A 6,535-nucleotide genomic window follows, 5' to 3' on the forward strand; every position below is an offset into this window, starting at 1 on the left:
TTCCGTCCATTCCGAGCATGTTCCAATGGTTGGAAGCCCACCCGGAGGCAAAGATTTCCCGGCCCCACGCTGACAGTGGGGCTAAAGTTGTCCCGAAAACAGGGGAATGCTTGCGCACATAGTCCTCTTGGAGACGCATTCCCTCTCACAGTCCTCCATTTCCGCCTGTTCCGAGCACGTACCGACGGTCGGAGGCCCGCCCAGAGGCCGCGATTTCCCGGCCCCATTCTGAGAGTGGGGCCAAAGTTGCCCCGAAAACAGGAGGATGCGCGCGCACCTAGTCCTCTTGGAGATGCTGTCCGTCCGCGCATGTCTCCGTTTCCACCCATTCCGTGCGTATTCCGATGGTCGGAGCCCCCCCCAGAGGCCGCGATTTCCCGGCCCCATCTTGACAAAGGCTCAAAAGTTGCCCCGAAAAGAGGGTGACGCGGACACACCTAGTCCCCTTTGAGAAGCTGTCCCTACGCGCAGGAATCCGTTTACACCCATTCCGAGCGTGTTACGACGGTCGGGGGCCCGCCCAGAGGCCGCGATTTCCCGGGCCCACCCTGACAGAGGCCCAAAAGGTTCCCCAAAAAGGGTTGATGCGGACAAACCTAGTCCCCTTTGAGACGTTGTCCCTCTGCGCAGGCTTCTGTTTCTGCCCTTTCCGAGCACGTTCCGATGGTCGGAGGTCCGCCCGGAGGCCGCGATTTCCCGGCCCCACCCTGACAGAGGGGAAAAGTTGCCCCGAAAACAGGGGGATGCGCGCGCACCTTGTCCTCTTGTATACGCTGTCCCTCTGCGCAGGTCTCCATTTCCGCCCATTCCTAGGGCGTTCCGACGGTCGGAGGCCTGCCAGAGGCCGTGATTTCACGGCCCCACCCTGACAGAGGCCCAAAAGTTTCCCCAATAAGAGGGTGACGCGGACACACCTAGTCCCTTTTGAGATGCTGTCCCTAAGCGCGGAAATCCGTTTCCGCCCATTCCGTGCGCGTTACAACGGTCAGAGGCCCGCCCGGAGGCCGGGATTTCCCGGTTCCACCCTGACAGTGGGGCAAAAGTTGCCCAGAAAAGAGGGCCACGCGACACGCCTAGTCCTCTTTGAGAAGCTGTCCCTCCGCGGATACCTCCGTTTACGCTTGTTCTGAGCGCGTTCCGACGGTCGGACGTACGCCCGGAGGCCGTGATTTCCCGGCCCCACTCTGACAGGGTGAAAAAGTTGCCCCAAAAAGAGGGTGACGCGGACACACCTAGTCCTCATTCAGATGCTGTCCCTCCGCGGATACCTCCGTTTCAGCCCATTCCGATTGCGTTCTGATGGTCGGAGGCCTCCTCAGAGGCCGCGATTTCCCACCACCCCACTGACAGATGGGCTAAAGTTGCCCCGAAAAGGGGGCGACGTGGACTCACCTAGTCCTCTTAGAGACGCTGTCCCTCCACGGAGACCTCCGTTTCCGCCCGTTCCGAGTGCGTTCCAACAGTCGGCGGCCAGCCGAGAGGCGGCGATTTCCCGGCAGCACGCTGACAGTGGGGAAAACTTTGCCCGAAAACAGATGGACGCGCGTCCAGCTAGTCTTCTTGGAGACACTGTCCCTCCGTGCAGGCCTCCATTTCCACCCATTCCAACCGCGTTCCGATGGTCGGAGGACCGCCCGGAGGCCGCGAATTCCCGGCCCCACGCTGACAGTGGGGCTAAAGTTGCCCCGAAAACAAGGGGAAGTGCGCGCACCCAGTGCTCTTGGAGAAAATGCCCTTCGCGCAGGCCTCTGTTTCCCACCCTTCCGAGAGCGTTCCGACGGTCGGAGGCCCACCCAAAGGCCGCGATTTACCGGCCCCACCCTTACAGAGGGGAAAAAGTTGCCCCGAAAAGAGGGTGACGCGGACACACCTAGTCCCCTTTGAGACGCTCTCCCTCCGTGCAGGCATCCGTATCCACCCATTCCGAATGCGTTCCGACGGTCGGATGCCCTCCCAGAGGCCGCGTTTTCCCGGCCGCACCCTGACAGAGGGGAAAAAGTTGCCCCGAAAAAAGGGCCACGTGGACACACCTAGTCCTCTTTGAGTAGTTGTTCCTCGCACAAGCCTCTGTTTCTGCCCGTTCCGAGCACGTTCCGATGGTCGGAGGCCCGCCCGGTGGCCGCGATTTCCTGGCCCCAGCCTGACAGAGGGGCAAAAGTTGCCCCGAAAAGGGGCAATGCACGCGCACTTACTCCTCTTTGAGATGCTGTTCCTCCATGCAGGCCTCTGTTTCGGCCTGTTCTGGGGGTGTTCCGAAGGTCGGAGGTCCTTCCGGAGGCCGCGATTTCCTGGCCCCACTCTGACAGAGGGGCAAAAGTTGCTCCAAAAAGAGGGCCACGCGGAAACACATAGTCCTCTTTGAGACGCTGTCCCTCCGCGCAGGGATCTGTTTCTGCCCATACAGAGAGCGTTAGGATGGTCGGGTGTCCGCCCGAAGGCCAGGATTTCCCGGCCCGACCCTGACAGAGAGGCAAAAGATGCCCGGAAAACAGGGCAAAGCGCGCACACCTAGTCCTCTTTGAGAAGCTGTCCTTCGTGCAGGCCTCAGTTTCCTCCCGTTCTGAGTGCGTTCCGACGGTCGGAGGCCCGCCTGGACGCCGCGATTTCCCGGCCCCACCCTGACAGAGGGGCAAAAGTTACCCCAAAAAGAGGGTGACGCGGACACACCTAGTCCCCTTTGTGACGCTGTCCCTCCGGGCAGAACTCTGTTTATGCCCATTCTGAGCACATTCCGACGCTCGGATTCTTACCCGGATGCTGCGATTTCCCGGCCCCACGCGAACAGAGGGGCAAACGTTGCCCCGAATACAGGGAGACGCGCATCCACCTAGTCCTCTTGGAGGCGCTGTCCCTCCGCGCAGGCCTCCGTTTCGACGCATTCCGAGCTTGTTCTGACGGTCGGAGGCCCGCCCAGAGGCTGCGATTTCCCGGCCCCATTCTGACAGAGGGGCAAAGTTGCCCCGAAAACAGGGCCACGCGGACACAGCTAGTACTCTTTCAGACACTGTCCCTCACGCAGGCCTCCGTTTCCGCCCGTTCTGAGCAGGTTCCGACGGTCGGGGGCCCGCCCGGATGCCGCAATTTCCCAGCCCCAGCCTGACAGAGGGGCAAAAGTTGACCAAAAAAGGGGCCACACGGACACACATAGCCCTCTTTGAGACGCTGTCCCTCCATGAATGTTACAGTTTCTGCCCATACCGAGCGCGTTACGACGGTCGGAGGCCCGCCCAGAGGCCTGGATTTCGAGGCTCCTCCGTGACAGATGGGCAAAAGTTGCCTCGGAAAGAGGGCGACACGCACACGTAGTCCTCTTTGAGATAATGTCCCTCTGCGGAAGCCTCCGTTTCTGCCCATTCTGAGCGCGAACCTCCAGTCAGAAGCCCGCTCGGAGGCCGCGATTTCCTGGCCCCACCCTGAGAGAGGACCAAAAGTTGCCTGAAAAGAGCTCGACATGGACACACCTAGTCCTTTTCAGAAACTGTCCCTCTTCGCAGGCCTCCGTTTCCGCCCGTTCCGAGCGCATTCCGCCGGTCGGAGGCCCGCCTGAAGGCCGGGATTTCTCAGCCCCACGCTGACAGAGGGGCAAATGTTGCCTCGGAAAGAGGGCGACGCGCACACGTAGTCCTCTTTGTACGCTATCCCTCCGCGCAGGCCTCCATTTCCACCCCTTCCGAGCGTGTTCCTACGGTCATAGGCCCGTCTTGAGGCCAGGATTTCCCGGCTCCACCGTGAGAGGTGGGCAAAAGTTGCCGCAAAAAGAGGGCGACGTGGGAACTTAGTCCTCTTTGAGACGCTGTCCCTCTGCGCAGGCCTCCGTTTCCGCCCGTTCGGAGTGCGTTCCGATGGTTGGAGGCCCACCCGGAGCCCAGGATTTCCCGGCTCCACCCTGACATACAGGCAAAAGTTACCCTAAAAACTGGGCGACGCGCGCACCTAGTCCTCTTTGAGACGCTCTACCTTCGCACGGGCCTCCGTTTGCGCCCGCTCCAAGCGCGTTCCGACAGTCGGAGGCCAGCATGTAGGCCGCGAATTCCCGGCCCCACGCTCACAGAGGGGCAAAAGTTACCCCGAAAATAGGGCGACGCACGCACGCCTAGTCCTCTTTGAGACACTGTCCCTCCGTGCAGGACTCCGTGTCCTCCCGTTCCAAGCGCTTTCTGATGCTCGGAGGCCCGCCCGGAGGGCACTATTTCCGGAGCCCACCCTCAGAGAGGGGCAAAGGTTACCCCGAAAACAGGGCGACGCGCACGCTCCTAATCCTGTTGTAGACGCTGCTCTTCCACGCAGGACTCTGTTTTTGCCCGTTCCAGGCGCGTTACGATGGTCGGTGGACCGCAGGATGGACGGGATTTCCCGGCCCCACGATGTTGGGCAAAAGTTGCCTCGAAGAGAGGGCGACGCGTGCACGTAGTCCTCATTGAGATGCTGTCCCACCGCGCAGGCCTCGGTTTCGGCTCGTTCCGAGCTCGTTCCTACAATCAGATGCCCATCCGGAGGCCGCGATTTCCTGGCCCCACCCTGTCAGAAGTCCAAAATTTGACTGGGAAGAGGGCAACACAGACACACCTAGTCCTCCTTAAGACACTGTCCCTCCGAGCAGACCTCCATTTCCGCCCGTTCCGAGCACGTACCGAACCTCGGAGTCCCGCCCGGAGCCCCGGATTTCCTGGCTGCACCCTGACAGAGGGGCAAAAGTTACCCCGAAAACAGGGTGACGCAAGCGCACCTTGTCCTCTTTGAGACTCTATCCCTCCGTGCAGGTGCGTTCTGACGATCAGATACCCGCCCAGAGGCCGCAATTTCTCAGCTCCACCCTGACAGAGGGGCAAAAGTTGCCCCGAAAACAGGGTGATGCACGCGCACCTTGTCCTCTTTGAGACTCTGTCCCTCCACGCATGCCTCCTTTCCTGCCCCTTCCGAGCATGTTCCGACTGTCAGAGATCTGCCCGGAGGACGGGATTTCTGGGCCCCACCATGACAGAGGAGCAAAAGTGGCCCGGAAAAAAGGGCCACGCGCGGACCTAATCCTGTTGTAGACGCTGTCCCTCCACGCAGGCCTCTGTTTCCACCTGTTCCGATCGCGTTTCGAGGGTCGGAGGCCCGCCCAGTTGCCTGGATTTCTCGGCTCCACCATGAAAGAGGGGCCAAAGTTACCATGAAAAGACGGCGATGCGCGCTTTTAGTCCTCTTTCGGACGCTGTCCCTCCACGCAGGCCTCCGTTTCCGCCCCTACTGAGCACGTTCCGATGGTCGCAGGCCCGTCTGGAGGCCAGGATTTCCCGGCTCCACCATGACAGATGGGCAAAAGCTGACTCGAAAAGAGGGTGACGCGCGCACGTAGTCCTCTTTGAAACTCTGTCCCTCCGCGCAGGCCTCCGTTTCCTCCCGTTCCGAGCGCCTTACGACGTTCGGATGCCTGGCGAAGGACGGGATTTCCCGGCCCCACGCTGACAGAGAGGCAAAAGTTGTCCGGAAAAAAGGGTGACGTGCACACCTAATCCTGTTGCAGACGCTGTCCCTCCGCGCAGGCCTCCGTTTCCACCACTTCCGAGCACGTTCTGATGGTCGCAGGCCCATCTGGAGGCCAGGATTTCCCGGGTGCAACGTGACAGATGGGCACAAGTTACTCCGAAAGGAGGGCGGCGCGCACGCACCAATTCCACATGGAGACGCTGTCTGTCCGCGTAGGCCTTCATGTCCGCCCGTTCCAAGCGCGTTTCAATGGTCGAAGTCCCACCCGGAGGCCACGATTTCCCGGCTGCACCCTGAGAGAAGAACAAAATTTAAACCAAAAACAGGACGACGCACGAGCACCTGGTCCTCTTTGAGACGCTTTCCCTCTGCGCAGGCCTCCGTTTCCGCCCATTCCGAGCGTGTTCCGACGGGTGGAGGCCCGCTCGAAGGCCGAGATTTCCTGGTCCGATGCTGACAGAGAGGCAAAAGTTGTCCGGAAAAAAGGGCAACGCGCACAACTAATCCTTTTGGAGATGGTTTCCCTGTGCGCAGGCCTCCTTTTCCAGCTGTTCTGAGTGCGTTCCGACGGTCGGAGGCCCACCCGGAGGCCGCCATTATCCGGCCCCACCCTGACAGAGGTCCGTGTCTTTCAGGAAGTGGTGCAGATTAAGATCTTTTAAAATTCCTTGAATACTGGATAGACCGCACCAATTCCCTTATCTATTCACACTTATGGCAACACTTAGCCTTTCAACTTGGAACACACGAGGTCTGCGGCAACCAAAGAGAAGGGAGGAGATCATCCCACAACTAGCTAAGCTTCCCTATGATATCACGGTCTTACAGGAGACGCACATATGCAACGAGCAGCAGAGGAGCCACGCTCAGAGATTATGGTCCCCGGGACCGTCGGTGTGGTCCTATGGAGAAGAACGTGGTGCAGGGGTAGCTGTACTATTTAGGGAAAAACATGATCGCCATATTGGCAACAATTTAGAGGCCCTCCCAGGGAGATTGATCGTGATCGATTTCTCCTTAAAAGATTTGTCGGCAGACGGCCTGGAGATCTCGAGGCCCTTTC

Source organism: Varanus komodoensis, unplaced genomic scaffold, assembly GCF_004798865.1.
Source record: "Varanus komodoensis strain SLA01 unplaced genomic scaffold, ASM479886v1 scaffold163, whole genome shotgun sequence".
Classification (NCBI taxonomy): Eukaryota; Metazoa; Chordata; class Lepidosauria; order Squamata; family Varanidae; genus Varanus; species Varanus komodoensis.